Raw genomic sequence first — 10,155 nt, 5'->3', positions numbered from 1 at the left:
CACAGGAGAAAGTGTGGACTGCAGATGCTGGAGACCAGAGTCAGAAAGTGTGGTGCTGGAAAAGCACAGCCAGTCAATCAGCATCAGAGGAGCACTAGAGTCAACGTTACTCTTCATCAGGAATGTGTTGAAGAGCTAATGCTCCCAGAATAGAGGCACAGTCTATTTTCTAAATGGGGAGGAAATTCAGAAATCTAAAGTGCAAAGGGACTTGGGAGTCCTAGTCCAAGATTCTCTTAAGGTAAACTTGCAGGTTGAGTTGGTAGTTAGGAAGGCAAATACAATGTCAGCATTTATTTTGAGAGAACTAGAATATAAAAGTAGGGATGTATTTCTGAGGCTTTATAAGGCTCTGGTCAGACCACATTCAAAGTATTGTGAGCAATTTTGGGTGCTATACCTCAGGAAGGATGTACTGGCCCTGGAGCAGGCCCAGAGGATGTTCATGAGAATGATCACAGGAATGAAAAGGACTTCAAGTCTATACTTGATGGAGTTTAGAGAGATGAGGGGGGATCTAATTGAAACTTACAGAATACTGAATGGTCTGGACAGCGTGGATGTTTGGAAGATGTTTCCATTGGCACGAGAGACTAGGACGTGAGGGCACAGCCTTAGAATAAAGAGAAGACCTTTTAGAACAGTGATAAAGAGAAACTTTTCAGCCAGGGAGTGGTGAATCTATGGAATTCATCGCCACAAAAGGTTGTGGAGGCCAGGACTTTGATTATGTTTAAGGCAGACATAGATATGTTCTTGGTTGTCAAAGGGATCAAGGGTTACAGGGAGAAAGGGATTGAGAAACTTATCAGCCATGACTGAATGGCGGAGCCGACTTGATATGCTGAATAGCCTAGTTTCTGCTCCTATGTCTTATGGCCTGATGGTCAAATTCACCATTAACAGCAATGGGTACTGGTATCAAAACCATTAGCTTATATAACAGTACCCACTGCTACATTACCTAAATCAATATCTTTGGAATCAACCTGTTGCAGTACATTATAACACATCTCTGGAGCAGGTGGGACATGAACCTAGACCCTCCTGGCTGAGAGGTAAGAATACTACCATTGCATCACAAAAACATTCCAAATCAATATTTGTTTTCCTGTCATATAGGTATCAACCACCTTGCTGTGGGCTTGGAGTCACATGAAGGCCAGACCAGGTAAGGAATCAGATTTCCTTCCCTAAAGGGCATTATGAACCTAGTTGCTTCCCCTGACAATCAGCACCGCTTTCAAGGTCATTATTGGAGTCTTCATTCCAAATATTAATTAAGTTTAAATTTCACCTTCTATCATGAAGGAATTCAAACCCAGAACATTGCCTGGGTCTTTAGATTAATAGTCTATCAATAATACTACTAGGCCATCACCTCACTAAATCAGCATTTTTTTAATATCCAAATGACTCTTGGTATTTTTTTCATCTATTAGCCACTAAATTAGCATTTGACCTTTTTTGTTAATTTAACCTATTTTTCCTTATCAACCTGGTCAGAGATGTTATTACACATCTCTGGAGTAGGTGGGACTTGAACCTGGGCCTTTTAGTCCGGGGGAATGGACACCACCATTGTACTGCAAGAGCCCTTTCGAAACAGCATTCGTTGTCTCTCAGCTTATTCAAATCAGGTGAAAATTGAACCAAAATGACTTTGAATAATGGTAAGTTATTTGTTTAGAGCTGAGTAATCATACTCAGCAATGGAGCAATACGATTCCCTCAAACAGTTATGTTTCTTGCTCGAGATCTTTTATCTGATTTAAGATAATTCTTTGTTATTATTATGAAGTGGTGGAGTTGCTGAATCACTGCAGTGAAGAAAAAGTACCATTTGTTCCTTGTTATCCAAAAGGGTGGTCCTGGTCATCAACACAAATCATCTTTATGCTCATTTGTTCTCCTACGGCTATGAATGTGGGAAGTGGGGAACAAATTAATGGAAAAGTCAGTGGGATTGGGAATATATTTTCTGCAGCCTGCTTATGAACAAGTTTTGCAGTCGATTCACAGAGTTATAAAGTTTAGTTATTAATTTTATGTTTGTTTCTGCTCATTTCTGTTGATATTTTAGAATATTTGTGTTTAAACAAAAAGTGATAAGTGTCACCAAGGGAACTGACTGGAAATTATATTGTGCATAATTGTGTGACGGAGTTGAACTAACATCAGCGAAGGTAGTCATTATCATAACGTAGTTCAATGAGCTGAACAAGTCAACTGTGTATGTTGATGCAGCCTTTGCCCTATTAGATGTGTAATTCCCATTAGCCAAGTTCTGAACGTCATTATCCACACTTATTATTCAAAAGGGTACAGATGCACCTCAAACATAAAATGGTGACTGATTTTCATCGATGGCTGTACAGCAATTTAGCTACCCACCAGTCTGATAAGGCCCCAGCCATTTTAGCTCAGGTTTCATCCAAATCACACTTCAAATGGGTATCATGCTGCAGCTTGCCAGTTCATATGATGTCAGAGAAATAATAACAGACAGGGACAAGCAAAGCAGTACATTATTCCAAAATATAAAAGAACCATTTTGGGAGAAGCTAACAATCCTCTTAAGTTCTATTATTAGGCCACAGACAGTATCAGGACACACAGGAAATTACGGTTCCTGATGAAGGGTTTATGCCTGAAACGTCGATTCTCCTGCTCCTCCGAAGCTGCCTGACCTGCTGTGCTTTTCCAAAACCACACTCTTGACTCTAATCTCCAGCATCTGCAGCCCCCACTTTCTCCTACATGGGAGATTAAGTATGAGGTATACTTCATTAACATGCCACATAACATTACAATCCAAATCTTAACAACACTGTTTTGCATAGCCAAGATACTTACAAACTGATATAACTGGTCATTGTTCCCCAGAGGAAGGCCCTTTTCCCAAAAAAGGTCGCCAAGACTCAGCATATGGAACAATAATTCTCATGAGCTTACTTTGAGGCTATTGCTGCTCTGTTAATTTCAATCTGACTGGCTGAAAATTAGGCACCATGATCATTTAGGTGGAACCTGTCTATTTCATCTGTTAAATTACAGCTTCAACTATAAACAAAAGTGTGTTTTAAAAATGCAAATGAATAAGAAATTAGGTCTACCCTTTGTAGGGTCCACAACTGTAACAGATAGTTTGTCCATAAATAAACTGCCTTTCATCTAGGAACCCAATGTATAACATATTCCATCATTGAGATGAGATCTATGTTCTTGGCGTGGTCAACATTTGCAGTGCAATTTCCAGCAGTATTTGTGATATCATTTAAAATCTAGTCCAAATGTAAAAATGTGGTTTTGTCCTTTAATAACCTGAGACATCTGTAGCTCCTTTGGTCAACCTTACTACACTCTGTTGATAATTAATCAGAAAGTGCGAAGTCTAAATCAGTAGTTAACACTTTTTGTACGTCTGTATACATATCTTGATTTCCCTGAGTCTGAATTTGTTATCAGGATTATGCTTTACCTTTGTTAGTTGTATTGTGGAATGTTTTCTGGACCTCATTGTACATTTTGAGTTTTATATAATCTTTCCTGTATTTGAAAATATTTTTTTCTATTGCCAGCATTTGGCACAGCATATTACCTGTGTGTTCTGGTTGATTACAATCATGTTTCCTCTGAATCTGCTGTTTTCCTTGCAGAATACTGCTAAGGGTTTTGCTGTGTGGTTAGTTAGTGATTTCTGGAGATCTCTGTGGATGACTCACATTATCCTATTAATCAGATGAGACAATCTGCCTGAGGATATATGATCCCAACTGAATGCAGATGTCTCTCTGCTTTTCGGTTTCGACTTCACACACAATATCACAGAATTCAATTTCACATTTTGCACTGTTGTAATGGGGTGCAGACTGTTCTGGGATTCATTACCTTCTGTCAAAATAAATGGCACATTTTAGAAATGAATGATGGAATAAAAACTAAAAAAAAATCCCATTTTATTTTATTTTAATTCTATGACAAAAATACAGAGTATGAATCCAAATGGCGCAAATGTATCTGCATGAGGAATTGCAACAGATATGATTAGACAGTAAGAATGCCTCTTCAAGACAAAATCCTCTTCAAGAAAACAGCTTGGAATAATGTAATAAATAACATTTAAAACATCAGTCAATATAAAGTAAGAATGATTATATGAACATGAAAATACAGAGTCTATTAATTATCAGTTTAAAGAGAACATTTTTGTTAAATGCAGACTTGCTTATCTGTGGTTTCTGGAATTCAGAAATATAAATGTAACTTTCAAACTCTTCTAACCAATGCCACTAGAATTATAGAGGCTGCCAATCTGCATCTAGCTATTAATAAAGGTGTGAATGAGGCTGTCAGTCCAGTCAGTCCAAAATCATTTGACTTGTTTCAATAAGAAGAAAATTAATAGTACTCACAAGTTGCTAATACAATCAATGTACTTTCCACACTGTATTAAAGTTACTGTATTCAATTTCATTGGAGAAATTTAGCAAGCTGACCATTACATTTTTTTCCATTTCTTGGCAAAAGAAGATATTTGAGGAATAGTTAGCTGTGATATTAAATGCCATTTTTCTCCTGTGATGCCAGATGGTGCGCTAATGAATGACTTTAAAATCCCGTAAGCTGCTTTTGTTTTCCTCTCAACATGTAACTGCTGCAAAAGCCCCAGACAACATTGGTGCTGAGAAAAAAGAAGACCACCCCTGTTCCATGTCAAAGTAAAGGTAATGTCTTCCGCAAAGTCCTTGATATTCAAATGACTTATTGGTGGTGTTCAATGTTGAATATCACACTGTTTGCAAACTACAGTTGCATGATGCCTGTATCGTTAACAAATGTGTGTTATTTTTGTAGCAAAAGGGCATTTGTGCCAGGTGTTAATGCTTCTAGGACAAGTCACTCCAGGTGCCATTTTGGCAAGGGCAATGGCACAGGAGGATTGAGCATTGATAGATAGTTATGTAGGGTAGGCAGAGCTTAGCACAATATAATATTGTACTGACTCTTGCACTGCTATTTTCTGAAGGCTCCAAATAGCTCCCTCTCAGAAAGAACTTCATATAGCTGTACATGCATTCAGCAACAGGAAGAAGAACCTGAACCCCCACCAGTGCTGTTTAAAGGTATCATCTACTACTTTCAGGTTAGTTGTTTATTGATTTCCTCTGGGCCGAATTAGCATGTTTCTTTTAGATAATTACCTTCCTGATGTGCTTCCATCTACATCTGTTCCACCACTGCCTGCTCAGGTTGAATTTCATAGGTTTTGAAGGAGAAAGGTTGCGTTGAGGGTAGGGATAATCTAAGAGGTGATGCTCAGACCAACGGCAGCTTTTAAATCAAAAAATAACTTGTAGACTAAAGGATAAGGGAAAAATGAATGTGAGGAAGATTGGGGAAAACAGGACACCATCTTTAGTTGTTGAAGTGCTACCAGTGATCACTTCAATAGTGGTTGTTTGAAGCTATGGCAGACCTTTGTGGGCGGCACAGTGGCACAGTGGTTAGCACTGCTGCCTCACAGCGCCAGAGACCTGGGTTCAATTCCCACCTCAGGCAACTGACTGTGTGGAGTTTGCACATTCTCCCTGTGTCTGTGTGGGTTTCCTCCCACAGTCCAAAAATGTGCAGGTCAGGTGAATTGGCCATGCTAATTTGCCCATAGTGTTAGCTTAGGGGTATGGGTGGGTTGCACTTTGGCAGGTCGGTGTGGACTTGTTGGGCCGAAGGGCCTGTTTCCACACTGTAAGTAATCTAATCTAACCTTTAGGACACAAACACAGTGTTGCTTTAAACAGATTCTCTCAGTTTACTGTGCTGTAAAGGACAGGTCTGCGCCATTACAATAGAGGATCCCGTTCAGTTAAATGTGCCACACCACGTGCCCCTTGGTGGAAATGTTTACATAGGAAAAGATCTTTGACCTTAGGTCATCAGACAGTGCTCCACATATACTGTCTTTGATATGTATAGAAAAAGGCTGGATTCTAACGGATGATTCCCTGACAGGACGGAGAAAACTAATGAATAAACAGTATTATTTGTAAATGAATGCTCTAGTCATGCTGGAGCTCCAACTGAAGTACAAAAGATGCATCAGACCAGTAGTTCTCATTCACCAGTTTTACTGGTTCTTCTTTCTGGATGAGCAAACTGTTCAATTCTTTGGTGGAATTTTGGAATCAATTTTGGAAAGAATTCATTACTTTTTCAAAGCAAATGGATCATTAAATTGAACTTTATCTGTTTGCTATATCAATATCCAATATGGGAGAGGAGAACATTTCAGTAATATTGAATTTTCATTGAATTTTACACAGGCTGTAAGAGCAGAAAAGATTTTCAGGTGGTTTGACCAGTCTGTGGATTGGAATAAGGTTCCCCAAATTTTTACTGTTCCAGGACGGATACTCCAAATTGTCGAGCTGCTGGCTGAGGAGGGACGAACTGCTCAACTCCTTTTTTACTTCACCCCTCAGTTGGTAACAAGAAGGTTAATTAACAAGGACCTCTCTTGTGGATAATTAAAAGAACCTCTGAGAATTCAACAATTCTGATGAAAACTTATGTCTGTTTATTATGATTGTCAATTGTAAGCCTTGAAAGAGTAATCACTGCATTGTACTGATCCCTGTCCCAGTGTTTCTATGTTCTTTTCACATACAGTTAGAAGGTAAATGCATTTTGCACAAAAGTCTAAACACATGTTAGCACCTGAAAAGCATTAATTATCAAGGATCTCAAAGAACTTGAGTATATTTGCTGTCTAGGCTCATGTCAGACAAGGTTTTTCTGGGAAGATAGATGGAGTCAGCTTAGCAGAAAAATTGTCACAGACCCACAAATGAGGCATAGGGATTGCGATCCAAGATGAGCTGACATTATTTGTGGTACTGCAAAGATCAGGTAAAATTCCATGCTGCCTTCTAAATTAAATCATTAAAGCATTACATCTGTAAAGTGATTGCAAAAAAAAAGTCAGCCAGGTGGGCCTCAAAGAATATGACTTCCCTGAGTGGGGCTGTTAATCTGGTCCACGAAGGATTCTGGCTGACAGATAAGAACAGGAGTGTCAGACATCTTTTCACTCTGAGAGCTGGCTACGAGGGAGCTGGATCAGTGTCAAGGACTCACCACATATAAGTAAAGGGTGACTTGGTCATGGGACACTGGCCTTCGTGACATTATTTCAGTCGCTTCAAGAGAAAGGGCACCCTCCTGAAGAAATTTACTCACAACAGTCATCCTTGAATTGGAATAACTATTTCTGACATCATGCCATTATTTGGGAAGCTTGGCTCATTCAATTCTGCTGTCAAAAGCTGAGCCCAGTATGTGGAAAGAATTTGTGTTTGTTTCAAAGCAAATGACAATGAGACAGATGAAAAGCAATGAGTAACTCCCCTGACGCCTTGTAGACCCTCAGCCTTTTTGGTTATTAAGAGCCTTACTTTCCCTGAGGTACCAGATATGAAAAGCTTTTCTTTAAGTAAGAAATATTATGACCCCCAGTCTCCTCTAATCTGAAACGTTATCACTTTTACTAAGCAATTCAAGAACCAGGGGATTCCTAATTGAGATTTTTGACTAAGTTAAGATAACTGGCAGAGAAATGTGACTTTGGTTAACTCTTCATGAGATGCTGAGAGATGATTTGTTTTTAGGATAAATGATGTATCCATGTAGAGGTACCTACAAGTTGAAGCCCAACTGGACTTCAAATAGGCACTGTAACTGGCTATTGGAAAACGTGGCAAGTGGAGTGCATGAATTGCAAGGTTTTCCAATGGAAGTGGACAACTTTGCCGGTCCAGTTAAGCTTGGAAAACTCCACTTGAGTGAAGGCAATTGCATGGCCTCATTCAGGACATATCCTGATCATAAGGACTCTAGGTCAGCCCACAGCAAAATCCCAAAGCTAGTCTCAGTCAAACAATTAAAGTTTTTTTTTAGGATCCAGGCCGGCAGCTGCTGCCGGTATGTGGACAAGTCAGCAATAGAATTCCATTAGACCTAAATTAAGTAAAATAATTCATAGGCTGCTATCCATGACCATGTGTACCTCAGAAAGTCCACCTACATTTGGTTCGGAATGGTTAAAATGCAACATCCAAATCAGAACCAAAATAAACTGCTGGTTAAATGATCATCCCGATTCTAATGGAGGTTGATATCAGCACGGTCGTTTCAGTCATCAGAGAACCAGTCTTGAACAAAATTCGCTCTGGTCACCAACTTTTAGGTTTGTGTAAGACTTTCGCTCAATTGAGAAACTTAACTGGGGAACCAAAACAGTCTAAAGGGTACAATTTCAGTTCTGGTCTCTTATGAGAAGCAGCTGGTTCAGTTACCACTAATTGTAGTAAAAGGCTGAGTCAAGCTTGATGGAGTGAAATTGGATGAGAAAGATACACCTTGATTGGCTCAACATTTTTTGATTAGAAAATGACTGCCTGAATGAAGTCCTAATGAAATACCCGGATGTGTTTAAGGAAGGTCTAGGAATGATTAATGGAGCCAAGGACACCTTGCATGTTGACCAGGAAGCAATTTCTTGATTCTGCAAGGACCACTCAGTGCCTTTTGCTTTACGGCAGAAATAAGAAGGCTGGAAAGTGAAGGAATCATCAAGTCAGTGGAGTTTGAAAAATGGCCAGCACTGGTTGTATCATTGGTGAAGCCCGATGGGTCGATTGGCCTTTGTAGGGATTTTAAACAAACAGTAAACAACTGTTCACAGCTGGATAAATACCCAATCCCTTATATAGAGAATTTATACACAAAGCTGGCAGGGAAGCAGTCCTTCACAAAGCTGGACATAAACAATGCTTACTTGCAATTGTGGTTAGATGAGGATTCCAAGAAATATGCTATAATTAATAACATAAGGACTTATACCAATATATGAGACTGCCATTTAGGGTATCATCAGCCTGTCCAATTTTTAGGTGACGTGCTAATAACAAGGAAGACCAATAAGGAGCATGCAGAGAACTTGGACAAAGTCCTTAGATGTTTCTCCAGGGCAGGCACATTCCCTAGAACTGGAAAATGTGTTCTAGGCATCCCTGATTGGGGCTGATACTCTAGTCCAATCAGGGAGCTCTGGCTGACAAATAATAACAGGAGTCTAGATTAGAGTGGTGCTGGAAAAGTACAGCAGGTTAAGAGCCCTTCATCAGGAATGGCGATTTTCCTGCTCCTCAGATGCTACCTGACCTGCTGTGCTTTTCCAGCACCACTCTAATCTAGACTCTGGTTTTCAGCATCTGAAGCCCTCACTTTTGCCTAAATATAAACAGGAGTGTCAGAGCTTCTGCTCACCCTGAGCACTGGCTCTGAGGGGGCTGGATCAGTGTTCAGGATTCTCCAATTTGTGTCAGGGAGGGGACTGACTCTGTGCTGGCTGGGCCACATCCAGTGTGTACTGTTCCTGTTGGTTTCTGTTTGTTTTTGGAGGAAACCTGATTCCTAAACTGGCTAAATTATATAGGTAAAAACAATGACTGCAGATGCTGAAAACCAAATACTGGATTAGTGGTGCTGGAAGAGCATAGCAGTTCAGGCAGCATCCAACGAGCAGCGAAATCGACGTTTCGGGCAAAAGCCCTTCATCAGGAATAAAGGCAGTGACCCTAAAGCGTGGAGAGATAAGCTAGAGGAGGGTGGGGGTGGGGAGAGAGTAGCATAGAGTACAATGGGTGAGTGGGGGAGGAGATGACGGTGATAGGTCAAGGAGGAGAGGGTGGAGTGGATAGGTGGAAAAGAAGATAGGCAGGTCAGACAAGTCTGGACAAGTCAAGGAGACAGTGCTGAGCTGGAAGTTTGAAACGAGGATGAGGTGGGGGAAGGGGAAATGAGGAAGCTGTTGAAGTCCACATTGATGCCCTGGGGTTGAAGTGTTCCGAGGCGGAAGATGAGGCGTTCTTCCTCCAGGCGTCTGGTGGTGAGGGAGTGGCGGTGAAGGAGGCCCAGGACCTCCATGTCCTCGGCAGAGTGGGAGGGGGAGTTGAAATGTTGGGCCACAGGGCGGTTTGGTTGATTGGTGCGGGTGTCTCGGAGATGTTCCCTAAAGCGCTCTGCTAGGAGGCGCCCAGTTTTCCCAATGTAAAGGAGACCACATCGGGATCAACGGATACAATAAATGATATT

The 10,155-nt window shown here is 40.6% G+C and overlaps 1 long non-coding RNA gene across 1 annotated transcript; it reads left to right on the top strand.

Annotated features, from left to right (window-relative positions):
- Positions 1 to 4,666: 4,666 nt before the first annotated feature.
- On the top strand, positions 4,667 to 6,554 carry LOC140496457 (uncharacterized). The gene is made up of 3 exons (XR_011964267.1): positions 4,667 to 4,727; positions 5,030 to 5,146; positions 6,324 to 6,554. It is a non-coding gene; the product is annotated as an uncharacterized lncRNA (long non-coding RNA).
- The last annotated feature ends 3,601 nt before the right edge of the window (positions 6,555 to 10,155 follow it).

Source organism: Chiloscyllium punctatum, chromosome 26 (genome assembly GCF_047496795.1).
Source record: "Chiloscyllium punctatum isolate Juve2018m chromosome 26, sChiPun1.3, whole genome shotgun sequence".
NCBI lineage: Eukaryota > Metazoa > Chordata > Chondrichthyes > Orectolobiformes > Hemiscylliidae > Chiloscyllium > Chiloscyllium punctatum.
Note: the sequence above shows the minus strand (reverse complement) of the source record. Positions and strands in the feature narration are given on the sequence as shown.